This window comes from Felis catus, chromosome A3 (assembly GCF_018350175.1).
Source record: "Felis catus isolate Fca126 chromosome A3, F.catus_Fca126_mat1.0, whole genome shotgun sequence".
In the NCBI taxonomy this organism is placed as follows: Eukaryota; Metazoa; Chordata; class Mammalia; order Carnivora; family Felidae; genus Felis; species Felis catus.
Window position 1 is genome coordinate 125,898,010 of NC_058370.1, and position 24,140 is coordinate 125,922,149.

The 24,140-nt window shown below is 39.6% G+C and overlaps 1 long non-coding RNA gene across 3 annotated transcripts in view; it reads right to left on the reverse strand.

Moving 5' to 3' along the window:
• LOC123384603 overlaps nt 1–24,140 on the reverse strand; it is an 83,066-nt gene that overhangs the window by 46,099 nt on the left and 12,827 nt on the right. For 2 of the 3 annotated variants that reach the window (XR_006595946.1, XR_006595947.1), the window contains exon 2: nt 19,132–19,518. The exons of the other annotated variant lie outside the window; for it this stretch is intronic. This is a non-coding gene — a long non-coding RNA (uncharacterized LOC123384603). The remainder of the gene's footprint in view (nt 1–19,131; nt 19,519–24,140) is intronic. 3 annotated transcript variants of the gene reach the window in all.

Here is a 24,140-nt window from a genome sequence, read left to right on the forward strand (position 1 = left end):
ACACTGGGTACTAGTGGTGGCTGGTAAAATTGTACTTTTTCCAGGGTTTTAAATCTAGAAATGGTAGCTAGAGAAGGAGGAATGGAACTGCAAAATGGCTGTGGCTACAGCTGTTATGATTCCAAGGAAAAATGAACATGTCTTATAATATTCAAAGTTTCCTTTTCCTCATAATTTTTAGAATGATCTCATCAAGAAATGTGTTATCACTTTAAATTTTCAGAAGAAATGGGAGCAAATTATGATTATCTGAAAATTCAGGAGAGACTAGTAAAGCGAGTTTGAAGAAGTCCCTTCAACATACGTTAAGCACTCTTTGATTAAAGCCATCAGTACTGCCTCCACAGTGCCAGATCTTTCCTAAGATGTCTTGGAAAACTTCTGGATGTCATTCCTGAATTCTGAAAAGGTCAATGATAGAATATGAAATAAAATTTTTTCTACGTTAGAAATACTGAATATGATGTTTCAGTTAGAAGGCACATATGGAAAAGCACAGAAGTGAAATTCACTGCACCTTCATGGTGATTTAGGAACAGTTTTCCAGCAAGGGCTAAATGGTCACCAGGAAGCAAGAGCAAAAGTGAGCACCTCAGGCACAGGATCATGCCTGGGTAGTTTACTGGGCTGTAGACCAATATAAGCTGAGGGATCAATTGCCAATCTCGATGGCTTCCACGAGAGCTGAGTATTTAAATCAAAACTCCACATTCAGCATGTGTGAATGTGTCAGATTTTTTTGTGGAAAACTTTAAGCACTTGCTACCACAAGTACTCTTCCAGACTGTCTTCCCTGGGACAATGGAAGGTCAGTGGAATAGAGTCAAGAAACCTCAAATCCAAGTTCATCTCTGCACTCAATTGATGTGTGGTTTTGAACAAGTCATTTCCCTTTCCTCCTCTTTTTCCCTGTCTGAAAATTAGAGATGTGTCATGCATGCTACCTAAGTTCCTCCTAATTCTAATGTCACATGGCTGAAGATAATGTGTTTATTTTGAATTTCAGGTCAATAGAGTTCCATCTTCCCTAGGAATTAAAGTTAAAGAGTCTTTGGAAATTAAAACTATAAAGAACCTGAGAAGTAGTCAAACTCAAATCCCCTCATCCTACTCATAAAGAAACCGACCACTTGTGTTTGTTGGCTTTACTCCCAGATGCCAGTGAAAATATTTGGTTGTTTCAAGTAAGTGCAGCAACGAAACTCCTTTTGAATCTGAAAAATTCAGTTTCACGTTCTCTCACACAGGAATAATGTTATTTCACTGTCAGAAAAGAATACAAGTTCAAATTATACTAGAAACAAAATATCCATCTCAAACGAAGATGGGGTTTTCAGCATCATAAAATTAAATATCCCTACATCTGTCCCAATGGTGAAACTTGGAAAGAAGCTGCATAATGCATCAGCTATGCAGCTTATCTATGGCACAGTCTTGGGGTCTGGACCCAGTTGGTGCAGCCATGTCTGATAAGGAATACCTACAGTCAAAGCAAAAGTACCTGAACCTTCCCATATGTTTAAGGAGAACTCTGGAGCCCCAAACAAGGACATGTGGGGACAGAAGGAAGAATAAAAAGCAACTAGGAACAAAGCAGAAAGTATAAGACCATTACTAGAAGGAGCAAAGGGCCCAAGCTTTTCTTCCATTTAGGAGCCAGCCCAGTGGGCCATGTACAGAGCAGCTTTAAAATTCAAGGTCAAGGTAGGCAAGAGTGATTATGGTAGATGGCTGCCCCCACCAAATTATTCATTTGTTTTTATTATCATGCTTGTGGAAAGTAATTGCCATAACTTGGTACCGTGTTATGATATTGTCTTTGAATCTTCTAGTGGCAGATAAGTTTGCAGATGCCTGTGTCTTGTTTCACTAGCTGAAATATTAGCTCTTTGAGGATCTTATTAATTACTGTATTCCCACAGGTAGAGGCCTGTTATAAAGTAGGTGCTTTCTAAATGTTTGGTTCATTCTATAGCTATCAAACACTCTGTTTAGTTGAGAGTTATATCATCAGGCATTTTATTATATTATTAATGAAAGTTATTTCACAAAGTATGCATTTTGTATATTTTTCTAAGGGTTCATAAGTCTTTACAGGAGTATTGTAGTCACTTGCCAGTTCCAGAGATCTCTGGGTATGGAACATGGGGTAATCCAAACTTACCTGCATTTATGTATTTAATAGTTGGCTTAAAAATGTTGGGTATTCAGATGAATAGAAAAACTGCCCATCTTTGTTCATTACCATATTTTTGTGGAAGTCATGGTTCATTTATTTGAATGGTATTCTGAATTTTATTTACATGACTAATGTATATAGCCACCTCCATACACACAAGACTACTATTTCATTTATATCCTTAAACTTTGAATACCTATGCAGAGAAGAGATTCATTCTGTACTGCCCTATTCTTTTACTATTCAGAATGTGGAGAACCTCACAGCAATTGCTTATCCTACCCAAGACCCCCTGAATAGTTATCTGATCTGTTTAAAAGAGAAAGATGTATACTCTTTTCCTTCAGTAGGGTTGCCCCTCCATTTATCCATTCACTCACCCTTCAGACACCCTTTGCTCAATGTCTTTTACATGGAAGATATAAAGGAATGAATTAGGCACACAAAAAGAAGATATAAAAGAATGAATTAGGCACACAAAATAAAAAGAATCCTTTGATTTCAAGGCATTGATATTCTAGAGATTAGATAAACACATGATCATATGTCCCTTGCTATCCTCTACTTGATATCCCCACTTATACAATCCTGGGTGCTAGTAGGCACTCACAAATCATTCACTACCCAAGTGGGCCAATAAATGTAATTATGAGAGCTGGACACAGTGGGCACATATGTGGCCAATAAGCCACTATTGGACACATTTTGAGATTTGAAGGAGGCATCTTTTAGATAAAATAAAATCATACCCTGAATGGTATCCACATATTCATGTGTTTATAAAATACGGAGTTTGTTTTCTCAAGAATGGTTTGATGTTCATGTAGAATCAATCCACAGTGGATGTAAAAGGAAATCCCTAGCATTTAAAATTAATGTAGGAGAGGTTAACCTTGCAGATTCACTTCTAAGAGGAGTCCTGCCAGAGCAGAATCTTGGGTGGGTAGGTAGATCATGGTGTTTGCCCAGCTGACCATCGTCCCATTATTTAGCTGTGTGCTAAGCAGGTCCTATGCTCTCTTCATAGAACAGAAAGTGGCTGACATCTCCTGTGTTTCCTGTCCCTTAGCACATAAAATCACAGTGATACAGAAGAGGAGCTCAAGACATGAGTACTTGCCTTTCAAACATCCAAAATCTACACCTACCCTGTGTGACCTTCCCTGGGATGGCTTCTCCAGTCTGCCCTATGTGAGAAAGTGTGAAAAAAAAAAGCAGGCTTTGCTGAGGGTACCAACAATCCATGAAATGGCGGTGCAGTCTGCAAATTCTGTAACAGTACCCGTTTTGCAGGAAAGGTGGTGAGACATTGACAACCTGCTAATATAATACAGTGTAGGACTCAGGAAGCCTAGCCTTCCCCCAAAGTTTCTTCCAACAGAAGAACAGAAGGACCAGGTGACAGCAGAGGTAGAAATCAAGCTGCTGAGCCAGCACCAAGTCCATGCAAAAGGGATTGTCCAGCTTATTTAGGCTTTAAAACATTCCTGAGCTGAATGTAACCCAGTTAATCTTTCCATCAGGCTCAGTTCTGCACTTCAAGATAAAAGTGTCACTCATAAGTCATCAGGCACTGGGGTCTGGCAAGAAGCCAGATAACACTTCTGTGAAACACTGGTCCCAAGCTTTGCCATCTACTTCATCCCCTACACATTCTAACCCAAGGCTGGGAGGTTTAAATAATTCATAGCTGAACCAAATACAATTCATTCAGAGGATACACTGTGTCTCTTGATTTGGGAATGGAGTAGTCATGGAGAGACGGACCATGGAAATTAGCATTTTGTTGGAATAAACATACCCTGGGTCACCCTCATCCTGTACCATGGAAGCAAAGACCACATCACTCTCAAGAGACAAAACCAGAACCGTGAGACCACAGCACTCCCCAGAGATGACACACTACTTCCCTCAGCAACTTCCAGGTTCCTGAAGCTTCATATTTTAGTGGGTTTTCTTTTCCCACTCAGTGTCCCATGAGGTGTCCACCATTGGAGCAATCATTGCCAATCTCTTTACCCCAGGGAGTTGAGCTGGCAGAGACCATTTGAATGTTTATTTTTGAAGTGTGATGTGACACAAATGCCATCAATGATGTCTCTACCTCATCGTTCTCCTAAATCCTTAAAAATTTTAAATCTATGCCTCGGTGTGAATATTTTTGACTTGCTCCTGTGACTGTGTAGTGTATGTCAAGCATTGTTTATTTATATGTGTGTGTGTGTGTATATATAAATTATATGTTACACACATAAATTATATAAAATATGTTTATATATAATTTTATATACATAAATTATATAAACATATTTTATATAATTTATGTATAAATTATATTATATATAATATTTATATAAATATATAATTTATGTATAAATTATATTATATATAATATTTATATAAATATATAATTTATGTATATATAAATATATATCACTCCTTTGGAGATATATATATATATATGTGTGTGTGTGTGTGTGTATAGAGAGAGATATATATATCTCTATATATCTATATCTATATCTATCACTTCAAAGGACTTCTGAATATTTTTTACAGGTAACAAAATCGAATGTCAGGAAGGTAAACTTGTCTAGAATTATAAAAGTAGTTGGTAGCAGAGCTAAGTTATGAATCCAGGATTGTCTATCAGTAGAGCTGGCCTGTTTTTTTTTGTTTATTTCTTTTTTTTGCTAAAAGCTGCCTCCCTTTTTCTCCGTGAGGCAAGATGAAGGAAGGATGACATCTTGACTGCTGTGGCCTGCAGAAAGAGTGCAGAAAGAAACATGCTAAAAACATGGTAGAAATGCTCAGGACAAGGAAATCTCAAGATAAATTTAGCCTAAAGTACAACATGGCCCACCGAGTGGAGCAAGTCTGCTTCTGAACCATTATGGGGGAAATAGGTGTGTTTCCATAGAATTAGTGTGGGACCTAGACTCCAAGTGTGCTCTTAAAGGTGTATATTTTAGAAGCAGCCTCTAATTATTTATCTACTCTTGTCGTAAAATAAAACATCCCTAGGATCCATCTCTGCTTTTATCAAATCCTTTTTACTTGGACGAATCTCCTAACTCGTTTTCCTGAACAAATTTTATTCCTTGCAAACTTTGCAGCTAACACCAAGGAGATATGCTAAAATGTGAATCATACTGTGCAGTGGCTCTGTTTAGAATCCTTTGAAAGCTCTGGGGAATCTGAAGGAAAATTACCAAACTCCTTAGCATAACACACTCCACTAGGCAGCCATGCTGATTTTCTTGTGATGCCACGAACTTTCATGATGCTGTGCTCTGCCACAAGCACTCCCTCTACCTGCATACCTTCCCCTCACCATCTGGCTCAGTTTGCATGACGCTTCCTTAGGAATCCCCTGAATGGTAAAAAAAAAAAAAAAAAAAAAAAAAAAAAAAAAAAAAAAAAAAAGAAGAAGAAAGAAGAAAGAAAAAGAAAGAAAGAAAGAAAGAAAGAAAGAAAGAAAGAAAGAAAGAAAGAAAGAAAGAAAGGAAGGAAGAAAGAAGTTACAAATGGTATCCACCTGGAACACCACCTTCTATCTTGGGGATCCTACTTTCTGAGGACATTGTTTGAGAGGTTAGAGAAACATTTCCCATGGAAACTAGTTGATGGAACTGACGTGCTAAGCAGGAAAAAATGAAAATTAAAGACAAGAAAACTGACAAAGAAATATCATAGGAAGAAGCAGGTTATTGAGGAGGTTTGTTGAGTATGGCCCAGGAGTCAGAACTAGGATCTGGTGTGGAAGTAGTCTAAAGTCAGATTTAACATATTTTTCGAAAGGCTTTCTTGAGATTAAAGATTTATAACTAATTAAAGATTATAACCAAATATAATTAAAGATTATAAATAATACTCCTGTAGAAAACTCTGGGTTCCAGGTTTCAAGAGAAGGCTACATGATGCCATAGAAGACATTGCTACAGGAGTTAGGAGAATAAATGCTCAGCTTTTCTCACAGGCATTGACCATCAGGGATGACAAAGAGAAATGGGACAGCAATGGAGTGGAGAGGAAACCAGCTAACCTTTTGGAGCCTACAACCTCCCATTAACTCCTCCATATACAGAGTCACTAATGAATTTAACCACAGCATACAGCCTCCACATAAGCCCTGAGGATATTACCTTCTCCAATCTTATAACTGTTTAAAAATATATATTATTAACAAGAACTCCATGACCTCTACTCTCCAATATTTGTGGGTAAGGAATTTACAAGCAACATTATTGGGGACATGCATGGATATTTGGGTATACAGACACATCCAGTAGAGAAATGTTTTTATGTAAAGGCATATTTTAATGTTGGCATATAAATTTCTGCGTAATTTACCCTCTAGTAGTCAGCATGGTTATTGCTATATTCATTTAGGCTAGAGCACAGTGATGGTGCAAGACTTAAATATTACCTTGCAAAAAAGTAGTTTGTATACCTCAGTGTCATAATGCATCCCCGTGCCCAGTGTACTGGTAGGATGCACTACAAGTAGTTTGTTATTAATGGTAGGTAAAGTCTGAAATTTGTGAATGATGTAATTTTAGAACACTATAAATCAGATACAAGATTATTCCCCATATAATGTAATTCTCACTCGCTTGCTTACAATATTCTTTCTGAAAGAGAGAGAAATGGGTGGAGTTTTAATTAGTACTTAGGAAATTGCACATAGCCTCTGGTGCATCCCATGGAAATGTGTGATACATGTCTTCTGTTATATGTGTTGTGACTGATAAGTTGAGAACTCTCTTCTGAAACACTGAGTATAAGGTAACACACTGTTCACCTGTCATCCCAAAACTCTACATTTGCATGACCTTTAAACTCTGTGATGGACAGAGGAGCACATGCTGAAAAATGCTTTTAAGGTAAATATTTCCATTCTCAATTTCACACAGTGGTAGCTAAATAGAAACACATAATGTATATTAAAAACACAAAAATAATGCATTGACTTTTGGAAGAAACCATAAAACGCTTATCACTTTGTAGCATGTGCACACATCTGTAACCTGACTATCCCAGTTGTCCAAAAAGATAGAACTTCAGATTGAATGACAACTCATGGCCAAATTTCAGTAGGAAATAGGAAGATGATTATATGTTTGCTTTTAGTACTGTTAGGTTATGCAATGCCTTTGTTCATTCAGTTAGCCACTATATTAAGAGCGCTAGTATTCCTCTGCACAAAAACAAAAAATAAGCACTACTCTCTAAGAAAGCAAGAGACAGATGCAAGATGATGCTAGGGAGGCAAGTAGGGACTAGACCAGGTAAAATCTCAAAATCCTTATAATTTATCTTTCTCCTAAACTCATTCATTGAAACATTGAAATACATTAAGCAGGGTTTAACATGATAAAATTTTCACTTCAAAAATATACTGTGGATGTAGTTAAGAATAGATGTGGGTTATTAGTTTAGGAAACTTTCACATAAGTCCAGGCAACAGACACTAGAATAGAATGGTGGAAATAGAGAAAAGTGGTTGTAGTGAAAATACATTTAGGAGATAAGGCTGAAAGTCCCTAGTAAGGCATCAGCGATGTGGAGGGAGGAGGGAGGGCTTAAGGATTACTCTTAAGTGTCTGGTTTGCACAACTGTGGAGGAATTGCAAATGAAGGAGCTGGAGAACAGAATGAAAGGATCAGGTTTAGGGAAAAAGATAACGGATTGGATTTCAGATATATCAACCTTAGGATGTCTTTAAGACCTTCAAGAAGAGATGTAAAATAGTCATTAACATATATTGTGGAGCTCAAAGGAGAGGTCTGAGTTGGAGATGAGTATCAAGTTCCACAGTCCCATTTGTTTATCCTTACTCCAGGCTCACTCTGTTCTGATCACTAGGGCTTTACAGGAAGCCCTGACATCAGATACTCTAGGTACCTCAATGTTGGTCTCCTATTAAAAAATCATTTTCAGTATTCAAGATACTTTCCATATTTGTATGAATTTTAGAATCAAGTCCTCAATACCTTCAAAGACAGGAAAATCTTGCTGGGATTTTTGCTGAGATTGCATTGAATGTATAGCTCATCTTGAGGAAATTTTACATCTGCCAATTCGAATCTTCCAATTCAGTATAATGTTATATCTTGTCATTTACTCAGGTCTTCTTTCTTTTGGCAATGATTTGTAGCTTTCAGTGTAGAGGTCTTACACATATTTTGTTAAATTTATACCTAAGTATTTCATGTTTCTGATACTATTGTGAGTGGTATTTTTAATTTTTAATTTCCCAATTCGTTTTCTAGTATACATAAATAAAACTATTTTTATATGTTGCTTCTGTATCCTGAGATGTTGTTTATTTGTTTGAGTAGGGTGTTTGGTTTTTTTGTTTGTTTGTTTGTTTGTTTTGGGGAGATTCTTTAAAATCTTTTAAATACATGATCATATTTTCTGTGAAAGAAATACAGTTTTGCTTTTTCCTTTCCATTTGCCTCTTATTTATCTCCCTTGACTTAATTATACTAGCTAGGGTCTCCAGTAAAGTTCTGAGTAGACCGAGTTGATCACTGGAGACACCCTTACCTCCCTTACCTTATATCTGGTTGTAGGAAGGAAGTGTTCAGTGTTTCACAATTAAACATGATGTTAGCTATAGGTTTCTCATGGATTTCCTAAACAAGATCCCAGATATCACATATCAGGACATCTACACTGAAAGCTACAAATCATTTCCAGAAGAAAGAAGGCCTGAGTAAATGACAAGATATAACATTATACTGAATTGGAAGATTCGACTTGGCAGATGTAAAATTTCAAGATGAGCTATGCATTCAATGCAATCTCAACCAAAATGTCAGCAAGATTTTCTTTAGTTGGAGATATTGAGGACGTGATTCTAAAATTCATATAAATATGAAAAGGATCTAGAATACTGAAAATGATTTTTTAATAGGAGAACAACATTGAGGTACTTAGAGTATCTGATGTCAGGACTTCCAAATATCACCATGTTGGGAGTGTGGGCTTCACCATAGGAGTTTTGGGGTAAACCAGTTTACTCAATAGGAGTTTGCTTGTTTAGCCTTTACCATTTCGGGCAATCTGCTCCACAAATTCCAGCCACCTCAGTCTCTCCAAGCTATTTTATTTTCCCTTTCATCTCAGTGAGACCACCATGCTGTGTTTGAGTTTATCCTCCATGCACCAAGTTCTCGTATCAACCGGATAATCTTGAATGAATCATAGTATTGCATTTCCTGTGTGCATTGTCTGATACAGTCATTTCAAATATTTAGAACAGTTCTTATAGTGTTTATAGCAAGAATTCCCATCCAGTAACTTTAATTAGGCTGAAGTAGAAACCTAAGCTATGGATTTTTGAAAGTTGGGGATCACATAAACTGGTGGAACCAATGAATTTAATGGTATGGTGCAAAATCAGTTGATGTACAGGACAGAAAAAAGCATATGAGAACTCATGATTTTGGAGATGGTGCAGCTATTAGCGGTGACACAGTGTCACAATGTGATAGGGTAACTTCCTCTCCTTCTTTACTTGACAGACATATGGTAAGAAAGAAGAAAAAAATCAATCACCTAATTGGTAGTATCGTGCATACATATTTACATATTCACTCACTAAGCATTACGTACACTCAATTATTTATTCATTTTTTTTCAGCAAACATTCCTAGGTGTCACTCAGGATTAAGACAAAAATGTATAAAAATTCAGATAAAGTTTAGCCTGTGGCTAAGATGAGAGCCTAGGAAGGAAATTAGTCTTAGAAGAAGACATCAAAACTAAGCAGAATAGAATTTTGGGAGTGAAAGTAAGATGTCCTAGTTAATGCAGTTGATGATTTTTAACAGAAATATTCTAGATACAAATACTTTACTATATTTATAAACTTTTATATCCGTAGGCAGTCATCAAATTGCATCCTATTGAGGAAAATAAACCAGTCCATCCATCTATTTCTCTGTCAATGCCTCGTAAAATAGCTGGTTTATGTTTCAGACATAAGACAAAACAAAAGTCCATGGAGTATTTTCCTTCCCAACATGTTCCAGAAATTTACAAGTTATATTCTTTGGAATTGCCTCTCATATTATCAAAGGATTGCAGTTAACCAAGCATAAGCCAGAAAGGTGATATTACTTAGTGAGTCAGATGGAATGGATTCCAATCCTGGCTCTGTATCTGAATAGCTCAGTAACCTTGGGCAAGATGCTAACTAGGGGAAAGAAATAAGATACAGATTCAAGAGATATGGAGGGAAAACAGAAAGGAATAGGGTCTGTCTGGCTATAAAGAGAGAAGAGTCAAAAGTGATTTCTTGTTTCTGGTTGAAGGATGTGAGAATATTGGTATCATAAATAGACATAGAAGAAGGTCTTAAGGGAAGCGACTAATATCAATTTAAGATATGCAGAATTTGAACTCCTGGTAGAACTTAATGTTGAGCTTCTAGGTGGAGCTCTCTACTAGAAATTAAATGGCTTGATGTTAAATCCTGGAGCTCAAAAGAAAGTCATTTATACATTTTTTTCAACCAACAACAGTTAAATACTTAATTTTCCAGTTACTGCGTTGGTTGCTAGGGATTCAGAAATAAAAGACTAAGCGACTGCCCCCAAGGAGCTTACCTCAGTGGAACCAAAGTTTATAAGACAGTTAGATCATGCAATCCTAAGTGCCAAGTTTTGGGGGCTAAGGTAGAGGTAGGGGCACAGTGCTGTGCAGATTGCCCGTCTAGGAAGCAGGAGGTGAGTAACCAGAGAAGGCCTCCCCAGGAACTGAGCTAAGTCTTAAAGGAAGAGTAGGAATTTGTCAGTCAGAGAAATTGAGGAATGACTTTCAGGCAGTGGAGGCAGGGTATGTAGAAGTACAGAAGTTTTCACCAGTAGGACTGACTTTGAAAACCTCAAGAGGTGCGCACATAATTTCCAGTAATACCACATTCCTCATTTTATTCCTACATCATTGTCTATTCCTTTTTATTATCCTTTTTACCATCTTCTCTGCTCAGCCCCTAAATGATAGCACTCTTTCCTGGGCTGCTTCTCTCTTCTGTCTATATTCTCTCCCTAAGTGTTCACACCTATGGCTTCACATATCATTTTCATGCCAACAGTTCTTCTCTGAGCTCCTGACTCTTATAATCCTTTGACATCTCCACCTTACAACACTAATCCAGAAAAAAAAAATTGTCCACTGAATTTCCGTATATTTTTCCCAAACCTGCTCCGAGTACCCTCTTCTCTATTAACAACAATATCATCTACCAATTATCAAATCAAAACCTAGAAACCATCTATTATTCTTCCCTTTACCTCACCTCCTACATTAGATCATTCAGGGAATAGTCAATTTTATGTCTAAAATATCCTCAAAAATAATCTGATATTTTCTATCTTCATTACTAGCACTCCAGTGCTAGCTACCAACTTCTCTCACTTGGACTATTGCAACAGATTCCAGAATGATTACCTACTTTCTTGTTCTTGTACAGTCATTTTCCCATTTAACTGTGACCTTCGATAGGGGAGTTTCAGAGGCAGTGGAAAAACTCAACCGTAAGGATTTTAGAAGTGAGTAATGAAGACTTTTTATTTGCTCATTAATTCATTTACTCATTCATCTAATTTGAGAGAAACCTAGGCATTCTTTGAGAAAGATGTCAAAGTAATAGTGGAAAGGGAAAAAAATGAACATGCAAGAGAATCATGCATAGAACTGAAAATCTAACGCATTGAAGAGAAGCAGGATAGCACAGAAGTTGGGAAGATATGATGTGGAGGTAGATCATTTTGTTCATATTCTAGCAATATGACATTGGGCAAATTATTAAGCTTGCTGGGCCTCAATTTTCTTGTAAGTGACAGGGAGATGACATGTGGTCATTGTAGATAGTGAATGAGCTTCATGCATAAAGGGCTTAGAACAGAGCCTGGTGCAAAGGAAGTACCCACCAAATATTCAACACTCTTCAAAATTGATTCGGTATATGAAAATGTTTTGAGGTGAAAAAAAAAGTAGACTTCAATCTCCTTTGTAAAGTAAAAGTCATAGTCATTTGTAAGGAGTTAAATGGAGGTCTTGGAGATTGAATAATAATAATAATAATAATAATAATAATAATAATAATAATAATAATATTACCCTTTATTGATGTGTAAGGCATAATGCTAAGTACCTTACATATAGTTATTTTTGTCCTCCTAACAACCCTGTGAGTTCAATTCCAACATTACTCCCACTTATAGATTGTGAAATTAAGGTTTAAGGAGGTAAAATAATTTACCCAAGTTCACACAGATAATGAGTCAGGATTTGAATCAAGTCTATGATATTTTGTGTTTTAAACTGCTGCACTATGTTGCCTGTCAATTCCTTACTTTGCATATTTGAACAGAAATGCCCCCCAAAATATTAAAATCATTGCCCTTTCAATAAAATCAGAATAGAACACTATTTTATACTGCATATGTTGATACTCCCTCTTTATTGAAATATACTTCATACAACTAATCAAATAAAAACAGTCTGACTGTCCTCCAGAATTCCTTTTGAATCTGGTTTAGTCTTCCACAGAAAGGAACAAATTTCACAGAGCAAAAGACAAAAGCACCCACTATCAAACTGCACCATTGCTGGTGGCTCACAGAGAAAGCTGTCCAGGGACAATGATCCCAAGAAGATGACAATAACATTTTAATAGGGAGTTCTAAAATCAAAACTGTGTTTTCAAAAGTTTCTTTCATCTCTAAAGCATGTTCTAAATATTTGCTATTCAGGCTTCCGTAATAGACCTACCATGCCTTTGCACACAATACACAAAAATAACCTTAGACTGACCTGGAGGGCCTGGGCCTGGCGAGTGATAAATCTGTTAGCCCCAATTTGGAGAGCAAAGTATTTTCTAGAGGTCACAACACTACCATTCACACAGGACTACAAATGCTTTCAGAGGTGCTCCCTAGTAAAATCATGATGAGTGCTTTGATCTTGGGGTCTCTTTCTTTTTGTAACATGTCCGAATACCTAGGATTAGGAGGCAGGCAGAAGTCAGAGAGAAATTAAACAAACAGTGGAGAGTGACCAGCCAGGGTGGCTTCTAGTACTGAGGTCATGTGTTTGCCTCTTTACTTGCAGATCAAGGTGAAAAGTGCATCCTGAGCTCCAGCCAAATATGGTATATAAACAAACATGAAAGAAGGATTAACTCTCTTCCCTGAGACTAATGGGGGCCTCAAAAATCAATAGCTGATTTGTGACAACGAGACTAAGTCAATATTGGGACAAAAGATGCTAGCTATATCCAACTCACCCTTAATCTCAGGTAAACTTGTAGTAAATTCAACATTATTCATTTCCCGGGCTGCAATTCTCCCTGCCTCAGAAGAAATACTGATGTAGGAGACACACACAAAAGCCACCACTTGTTTCTTCTAATCAGATCCCTTTCTTCTCCGACTCATGACAGATGGCTGTTTGCAGACATTTTTTTTTGTCCTAATTCTAGTTCAGCCAGCAGGAACTCTGTGTGGAGAGAGAAAGCAGCCGACTAGCTGCCCACTGTTCTGCCTGCATCCTGCATTACTAATACAGGCAGAGAACCATCATGAGCAGCGTTCTCCCTAAGGGAAAAGACTCCCCTTCGTCCAGAAGCTCAGAACCCCAGAATACATGTGAGACAACATTTGTAGGTATTAGGAGCAATGCTCTCACAGAATTTCCTAAGGATTTTCATCTGCATCACAGATTCAAGACCCCCATAGGCATCAAGGTTTTTATGAGTTTGAGGTGGAAAGTGGCTAAGTCCCATGGCCTAATGTTTCCACTCCTGAGTTCACATGATGTATGAGTCCCAGACCAGCTTCTCTAATATACATATATTCAGATTATTTGGGTTTCTTGGCCAACCTATACACAGAGAATTTTCCAAAAACTACCTAAGGAAAAAGGGAGTTAAACCCTCAGCCATGCTCACTATCACCATCCACATTTTGCAGATGAAAAAACTGCCTGAGAGCACGGAATGAATTAAAGGTGGATCTAGCATGCACACCCAGACTCTGACTCCAGGGTCAGCAACCAACATTTGAGCTCTACTTTTACATGACCTTAGCATGCATTTTTATCAGTCTGAACCTTGGCTCTCCCATCAATAAAGAGCATGTTTTAATACACATCTGGCAGTGTCATAATGAGCAGTCAATAGGAAATGTACGTCAGATACTTAGTAATGGCTTGGAACATAGAGATCAATAAATGGCCAATTCTTCCATATCATTTTCTTCGATAAAGGAACAGGAAATATATGCAGCACTGATTCTCTGCGCCACTTCTTGTCACTGCTCATTGCCTCATATATTTTTCCATCTAGGTTCTTCTTCAAAATGAGATTTTTTTTTTATTTATATTTTCACTGACATGCTATAGTCCTAGAATTGGGCTATTCCTTAGGAACATATATCTATGTCGATGCTTCATCGTTAGGAAAGTTCATCTTTCCTCTCTTTTTCTAATGGCTTCAGGTTTTTCACTTATGTGAGAACCTAGCTCTCAGCATTTTGATGAAAAATAAAGAGCTAGCAGTCTTCCTAGGAGCACGGCCTCCTGGATCTGCACTGTACCCACAGTGCTGAGTGGAGGGAACACTGAGAATGCTTGATGAGAATAGAGTTCGGGGTTAGCGGTTCTGGCATCTAAACCATCCCCTTGTCTTTCATGCCAGCAAATCATGCCAGGAAGAGAAATAAACTTGCCCAAGATCTGCAATATATCAGTGGACAGCCTCCTGTATGTTGTGATGTCTAGGGTACCAGAAAAACCTCCCTTTATCTTCACAACCAGTAATAATAAAATATTCAACCAGGGAGTGCTTGTTTTTTTCAGGCAATTGACTACACATTAATTCAAAAGGTACTACACGTTCTTCAAGGTGCACAAATTTTGGCCTAGTGCTGAATGGCTCATTGTTAAAGCCAGTATGTGGCTAGAAACGAAGGCAGAGACTGAGTATTACTATCATAGACTGTACTTTTGAAAAACAAGAATATATCTGAAGTTTTATCAAAAGTAAATATTACTGCAACTTTATCTTCAACATTATATGCTCAAAGTTTAAAAGATTAGCAGAGTGTAGGAAAAATCATTTCTTAGTACCATCAGTTGACAATTACTCTGGCATTCACTATACTGTACAATTGCAACAGTAAAGAGATGCTCATTTTCAGCCAAGGTCAATGGAGGAGCAAGGGAGTTTTGGGTAGGCAGTGCTGAAGTTCATGTTGTTACCAAGTTGTTGAGGTTTCCCTGAGGCCCCTCAAAATGTACCTGACTGAAGTAAATGGTGAACTTTTCTTCATCTTCCCTGAAGATACAGTCACTGATGCCATCTCATAAACCAAAAGCTTTGAACTTGCTTGAAGAAGATACTTTCAAGATGAAGAATACTTGAGGAATATTTTCAGAAACAAGGCTGAGGTCAATAGTCTTACCCATCATCACACACACTTAAACAAAAACTTACTTGATACTTCAACAACCCTTTGAGCATGTATCATATCTCTGTTTTACCAGGGAGAAATTAAAGGTTCCAAAGATTAAATGACTCATCTAATTAGCAGTTAAATAGGATTTTAACCCAAGCTGTCTCACGGCTATGTACGGAGCTAAATAATGCCCCAAATAAGCAGACAACTCTCTGTTCAACGCCTGCCATGTATCTGGACTGATGTTTACATAAATTCATTAATTCTACACAATTTGACATAGCCATTCTTATACCTACTTTACAAATGGCCTGGGACCTAACCTAATGACTAATCAGTGGCGCAACCAGGATTTGAACCAACTACCTAATTATTAAGTCTACGCTACTACCTACTGCGTGATGACCCTGCTTCTCACCATTCTTTCCATCACCAGGGATTCTCTCAACAATATTCAGCTACTATTAGTGAGCTCTGACCATACGCCAATTGCTCATAAGGTCTAAGATCTAACATTCTGGAGAGAAGCCACTAAATTTTATTCCATAGGGAGAATCCGACTTGCATCGTCACTCAGGAGAAAAGATACACGGTGAGGCAGCATGCTTTGAAAAAAAGTATAGAAAGCGGTAGATTTGGAGGCAGCATAATGAAATGAAAGAAAAGCTGCTTTGTTCCTTGCCATCTTGCCCAGGGTTTCTCTAATGAGAGTGATATCAGATTAGAAGACAGAACAGCTTCACGATGGTAGCTGCCAGCAAGGCAACCTCTTTTCCACGTGCCCTGTCCCCACACTTTCCCCCTGGGAGAGGCCAAAAGGCATCAGTGCAACACAGGTTTGTTGCTGGGAATAGGCTGGAGCTAATCCCTTCCTGGGGATGTTTGTTTTTACTGAAATACTTTCCCCCACTTCAGTTAGCCCGTCCTCCATTATGTGAGTCAATCTGACAGTTTAAACCAACAGAAATATTACTTTTTTTCCCTGTAAAGTGTAGGTTAAATGCAACGTTTAACATAATGAGCCCAAGGGGGGAAAAGTTCACAGTAAAGACGAATACTCTTTTAAAAAAATCAGACCCAATTAATAATTAGATGGTATATGTTTGCAAACAATGAAAAGGGGAAGCAGTGTTTCTTCTTCTTCTTTTGTTAATTAAATCACAAAGTCTATTGTTTTGTTTTAAAGCCTGAATACCAATATATTTCATACATTATGGCTCTTTTCTGAAAGGAAAAAATATAAAACTATTTTATTAACCACGATCCCCCCATATTTACTGTAAGGTAAACAGCAGCCCTAGGTAACAGCTCTTTTTCTCCTAAATTACTACTTCCCCTTGCTCCCTGGAGACCTAACTAACTCCAGCTTGACAAAGATTGATCCTCAGTCGCGACTGGGGAAGGCGTGCTTCTCACAATACACTCCTCACTTTGCAGTTGACGGTGGTTGCGTTCCAAATCCTACCCAAACCGCTTGGGGTTCATACTCTCTCACTTTTCCCAGCAAAATCAAAACTTGTTTCTTAAGAGTGTTCTTGCTAACATTGCTTCTTAAGATGAGTTCCTGAATATTGCCTTTTTCTTAGCTAACAGCGAGCTGAGGATTTAAGTCTAAATGAATCAGAAACATATGGCATGCATTTCTCTTAATAATACACTGGGCTGTATAATTAAAGGAGAACAGTACTAGAGGCAAAGTGTGCTTTGAGAAGCTATTGAAAGGGGAACGTTGAGTGGGATTGAGGATGGTCCACAGATGCAAAAGAAAGGCCCACTTGGCCTTGAATTTTGCAATCTTGGGCTACTAGGGAAGACACCATGCCCTTAATGGAAATTCCTAAGAGAATGTTCCATTTGCACTCTTTCTCTTTATTAAATTTTCTGTTTCATTGCCTACTCCCTTCTCCTTATCTCCCCCACCTACCACTTTTGGTTCCTTTACTAAGATCTTCCTGCTTATTAAAGTTCATACACTACGTTTGTTTAGAAGCCTCTATATATGCTAAGACCTACAACAAAACGAAGGTAGATGGTGAATTATTGAGTGTGTAACCAAAACCTGGGCCCGGGATTATATTTAATTAAACCTCATTTTTAAGCAATCCTAATGTCAATCTCACTGAAAATCCATGGGGGCTTGATGTTGGCTTATAAGGATTTTCATCATCTCTCTTTATCAATACTGTGTGTTCAGTGTTGTTTATGTGAGAGCAGGAGAAGACAGGATCTGAGACAGCTGGGTCCCAAACTGTCAACTACAATGTGCCTTGGACAAGTCACTTTATTTTCCTGAATCTCAGATTTTAACATACACAAAGTGAGGATGAAAATACCGCTATATTACTGGTCTGTGGTAAGAATGCAATAATAGATTAACAATTGCTCTGTAAGTTGTTTTCAAATTAATGTTGAATACATTGCTTTTACCTCTTGTCTTTAAATATTTAAAAGACTCTCTTAGACATTTTCAATTTGTTAATGTCTTTATATTTTCCCCTAAATTCACTATACCATATGGGAACATTATTTTTCCTCAAACAGAGAGAAATGGGATAAACCAAGTGTCCCCTTGGCATACTATAGCCAAAATTGCCAAAAGTCATTTTTTTTAAGAATTACACTTTTTTCAAGCTTTGGTCCTTCTGAGAGTCTGTAAACTATCCAGCCAATTCTTAGAAATAGCCAGATAAAGTGACTCTGGGCTAAAATGATTACCTAAACCAGAGTTGGACACCTCAACCTTCCAGTTCTCTAGTCTGCCACCTTGTCTTTTGGAATCAGTCTCAAATCTGCTAGAAAGGACACAATCTTCCATTTATCAAGAGTCTCCCGTGCTTGGGTGTAGGTCACCTTGTATGTGCTATGTCACTTAATTTTATCTCCACGCAGCATATGTTGGGTGAGTAGGAGTTGCATCACCTTCCCCCACCCAACGAAACCAGGGATTCTGAGAGGACCATGCAGAACTGACTGGCCTTAAAACCAAAAATAAATCAAGTATTACATTGGGAAGCAAGAACCACATGGTGGGGCCCTATCTGCTGTCTGGGGACCTGCAGGCTTCCCTTCCACACAGCTGCGACAGCTGTTCACTGAAGCACTATTCTTCATGTGGCCACTTGAATGGCTTCTGGTCAGCACTTGGGGAAGGTCTGGTGCTGAACAAATTAAGCCCTCTGAGATGTAAGCCCATTTCAAGTATTTTAGGCCAAGGGCAGCAAACAGAATGGCAAAGACCAGGCACAGGGGTGTTCCTTGGAGAAGAGGTACAGCATAGTGCCCTGCAGTAAGCTGTGGGGCAGGCACTGGAAGCCTAGACTCCTATCTTAGCACCCCTATGTCCTAGCTAAGTGACCTTGTCCAGGTCACCACTTGGGGCCACATTTTCTTCATTTGTGAAATGGGAATGATAATTCCAGCTCTTCCCACCTCACATGGAAATGGTGGAGTCTAAATAACAATAAAAAAGAAACTACCTGTAAATTGCTGATGTCCAGTGTTGAGTCACATAGATGTTATCAACGAGCATTTGTGATGTGCCAAGGATGCAGCCATTGCTCTCCTTCCTGGGGTGGTGGGTGAGGGACATTTCCAGAGAAAACTCTCACAGGCTTTCCTCTTTCTGATCCTTTCTAGGACATCACAGTAAGAGCTCTGGGCCCTCAGTGCCTTTCCTGACTGATTCAGGGCCTTCATCCTTGGCCTCTGCTGAAAGCTTTGCCAGGGTGGAGCCAAATGAGAATCTGACAGTCCTTCAGAAACTTCTCTCCAAGTAGCAGCAGGGCATTGCCTTTTCTCCCAGCTGGACTAAATCCTCACAGGAATGGGACTCAGCAAAGGGACAGAGCCATCAGCTGGAAGCACTAGGAATCAGGAGAAATGGAAGTGAAATGCAGCCAGGTGTGGTCAAGGCAATGATTGAAGGCATCTCATGGGAAGAAACATGGCTCACTGCAGAGAGGGACTGCAGGAAAGCTCTCTTCTGCAGGTTGTGTCAGCCAACGCTGTTTGATGCAATTTAAAATTACAAAACATTCACTATAGCCAAGTTCAGACCTTCCACGATATTATTCCAGAGGGGATACTATGAGCAAGCAGAGGAGAGGGGCAGGATGAGAGAAAGAGAAGGGGAAAAAAAGGAGAAAGAACCAATTTGGGAGCAGAGGAAAACAAGACAGTAGAGAAGAGAGAGGACAATTGATCCCTGAGAGGATGAGGTCATCCTTTTCATATAGAACAAAAGTTAAGCTGTGTCCAATATTCACAGAAAATGAAGTATGGTAGCACAGACCATTTATTCCCCCCATTTTTTTTAACATTTATTTATTTTTGAGACAGAGAGAGAGAGAGAGAGAGAGAGAGAGAGAGAGAGAGAGAGAGAGAGCATGAACAGGGGAGGGTCAGAGAAAGAGGGAGACACGGAATCTGAAACAGGCTCCAGGCTCTGAGCTGTCAGCACAGAGCCCGACATGGGGCTCGAACCCACGGACCGCGAGATCATGACCTGAGCCGAAGTCGGACGCTTAACCGACTGAGCCACCCAGGCGCCCCTATTCCCCCCAATTTACCTCCAGCTTCAGCAATATTTGAAGAACTCTTGAGTTCAATCAAGTCTCTATGATCTCAGTCTACACTCCTCTGAAGAATAATATAGGAAAAAAATAAGCATATGTATGTGTATGTGCGCTTGTGTTATGTGTTGTGCACGTGTGCTATTTGTACACACGCATGCATTGCTTGTGTGCAGGCATTTGTATGCATGTGCACACTGTTTGCATGTGTGTGCATCTGTGTGCATGCACACGTGTGTTGGTCATGTGATTGTGTGTGCCTGTGTGTGCACGTCTGCACGCTGGGGCCGAGGCAGAGCTTCTCCCTTCCCAGGGTCTGGGCACATTTTGCTGCAGGACCCTTTTCAGTAAGAAGGCTGAGACAGCAAGCCCAGCTCAGGTTTCATGAGGCTTCATCCTGTCTGAAGGCTGGTCATAGAGCAAAGTCGGGTGTATTTCAGGGGCTGATTAAAGCTCTCACAAATGCCAACTTACATCATTTCAATGACTATTAATTTAAAGAAAACATTTGCCTGGAAATAAAGAAAAACATTGCAAACTATTCCTGTTTTATCACCGAGGGTCCTTACTCTCAGTAGATCCTTCTCTCTGTCATGAAGCAGGCAAGTCTGACCTGGGCAAAGTTATCAAGGTAGAGCAATTACAGAAACACGGGCCAGATTCTTCCAATTAGGTGAGTGTGCACAGACCTTTGCCATAGTGATGGCAAAAAAAAAAAAAAAAAAAAAACCTACTGTTGCGTCCCCCATTCCCACTGTTCAAGTGATAAATGACCCCCAGCCTGCTCTCCCCAGAGCTGAGTGAGGCCTGTCTCTGGACAAAGGCCAGGGAAAACACAACAAGATTTATAAGAGCCAAAGGCAGGGTGAAGAAGACCCGCAGGGCAAAGGGGGAAAGACCACATGAGAAAATGTGGCACGTTTTAGTAGCTGCATGTTATTTTATGATGATGGGGTGGGAGCAGAAGGGAAGATGGGGGGCTGGCAAAGGATAAGTGGCCACAGTCAAATAGCCTAGAGTATCTGGAAGGCCGGGGGCTTCTCCTCAGTTGGCTCAGCTCTCTGCAAAGAGGGAGCACTGGCTCTGAAATCCTCATCTGGCTCCTCCATTCACCCCAGCTCCTTCTAAACAGACACTGTTAAAAGAATGTATTTAAAACTAAGGAGACAAATGGAGACAGAGAGAGAACAGTCATGTGCTGCTGAGATTAGAAGGCATGATGGTACAATTAAAGATATTTACCAGAGAAATTCGAACCCCATTACACGCTGGAGTACAGTATGCAAGGAAGAGCTGTTTTATATCATTAAAGACAAAAACCAGGTCTATAGGTAAGCTTTAAGAACAATAAACATCCTGAATTCAAGAATAAGGCTGTCAAATGAAGGGATATTGATTTTGGAACAAGGAATATTATGTCAAACAACATTAGTTTAATTGATCTGAATTTAGTTTAAGTACTAAAAGCATTTATATACAAACAGCAAATGAAAATTAACTGCAGCTGAGCCCCACTGCTGGTTCTCAGGGGCTTCTCAGGGTGGAGGTGGAGAGGAGAGCCTGGCACCCAACGGGCCTGGTTGGAGTCATGAACACACAGCAGAGCTGGGGTTTCATCCCCTGCACAACAATGGGTAAGGCAATGTGCTTTGTCTCAGAGCATAGGAACATTTAACACTGGCCTTTGACTTTTCAAAATACACAAATGCTGTTTCTTGCTCTGAAGGAATTCATGAGAAACATGGGATAGGCCAGGAGCAAGGAGTCGAGTGGGTACCCAAGTCAGTGAAAAGCTTCTGGTCCGGAAGTGAATGAGGCGAGCCCCTGATCTGCCTCTGACCACTTGGCCCCAGATGAACCAATGCCTGACTGCAGCTGCCAGGCCCTGGGAGCCCAGGCAGAGGCTCCAGGAAAGCACCTGGGCATGGAGCCCGGGGCAGCACAGGTTGTCAAGAAACAGCATCAGCCTCAGTCCTTCAATAGTGACAAAATGGAGAGAGATTTCAAAAGTGTCCAAACCCATCTCCTCCTTGTGCCCTTGCCTCCTCCTGAAAGAGACCATAAATCGACCACTCTTTCTTTCGACCTTTAAAGCTCGCTCTTTAAATCGACCACAGCTATCCCGGGGTACCCACCCCAGAGCAGGAGAATACACAGGAAATGCACAGTGGAAAAGCCAGGGTAGAGATGCACATTCCTCTTTAGTTACCGAAGTCTTGTATGGAAGAATAATAGTGATTCCACTGAAAGATTATTCAAGAGAATTCCAGCAGGAACCTATGGACTGCCCACCCCGTCTGCTTGCCGAGGGCTCATCGTCCAACCGCCACGGACCCCCGTGAAGGGGTGAAGGTGTGAGCTGCTCAGTTATGTGTCAGACTCATTATTTAAGGTCCAGTCAGCCCAGGAGCCAACCATGTTTCCACTTTGTTTTCAGAAGGCCTGACAAAGGCCCCAGAATGTTGTTTTGTTTATATCTTGCCACCTGTGCACTCTCTCCCTGAGAGCTGAATCTCCACTCTGAGATCAAAGGGCAGTTAAGTGGAGCTGAAAGAAAGCTCTCTCCACCCCCAGCCCTGAGCTTTCACTCTAAGGACAGTGCTACATGTTGTCAGATTTATAGCTTCATGTGTGAATATGGTGTCAAGAAACAACAAAAATAGCCCCACGTCATGATTTTCTATCCATTTAGACACTTTGCCACATACATGAGGGTTAGTCTCAGTCTAGCCATGAAGGGACACTTATATGAGCTCTCAAGATACCAGTTACCCTTTCTTGACTTCTCCTCTTGAAACATTTTTCTCTCCCATATGCTTGAAACATTTTTGGATCAAAATATTTTCCCCTCTGATATTCCCAGTCAGCCTAGTCAGTGGGGGATAGAGTGACTAAGGACCAGGAGAGCAGTGTTCTGGAAAGACAGATATAACTTGCTGAGGACAATGTAATAAGAAAGAAGTCTTAGGTAAGGCCTGTGATGGAACATTCTGGGAACATTCTCTGTGTGCAGTAGGGTCTCATAGAGTTCAAAGAGCCAATATTCCTGGACTAGTATTCATATTATATCTGCTCATCAAGTATGTATTGAATACTTTGGTGGGCCAGATCTTAAGCAAAGCATGCATGAACATTGCACACTATTTCTGTCTTAGTCAAGAACAGATGATCCAAGCACAGTCTGACTTATATCTGCTGAAACAGAGGTACAAACTACCCACTAAAATAATCCTAAAGGTAGAAGCAATTGTTCTTTCAAGAAAAAAGGGTGCTATCATTTGAATGTTCATGCTTCTCAAAATTTAGGTGTTAAAATCCCTTAAGGTGATGGTAGTAGGAAGTGGAATCTGGTGATTAAATCATGTAGGCAGAGCTCTCTTAAATGGGATTAGTATCCTTATAAAAGAGACTCTAGAGAGATCTGGACCTCTTTCACCACGTGAGGACACAACAAGAAGTTGGCTGTCTTCAACCTGGAAGAGGACCTTTATGTGACCATACAAGTGCCCTGATCTTGGGTTTCTACACTCCAGAATGCAGCCTGAATTAACTAAGACAGCAGGCATGGCAAGAAAAGTGTTTGGGAAGTCTTAACTCAGGAGTCTGCCAGCTGGTACAGGTGAATGGGAAAAAAAGGAGATTCCAAGAAGAGGGAACCACAACCACACAAGTACAGGGGGTACGGGTGATATCTGTACAATGCTGCCTAGTCCAGTGTGGCTGGATCCCAGAGGATTGTGGTGAGGCTCTGGAAAGGATCCTAAACAAGAGCATTCGTGGTTTCCTAACCACCTTATTTCTGTCCTTTCCCTTTGAGAAGCTGTAATGGACTCAGAGGCAGATGGTCTCTGGATTGAGCCAGTCTCCTCCATTTCTTAGACATGTGACCATGGACAAGTCACTTAACCTCTCCA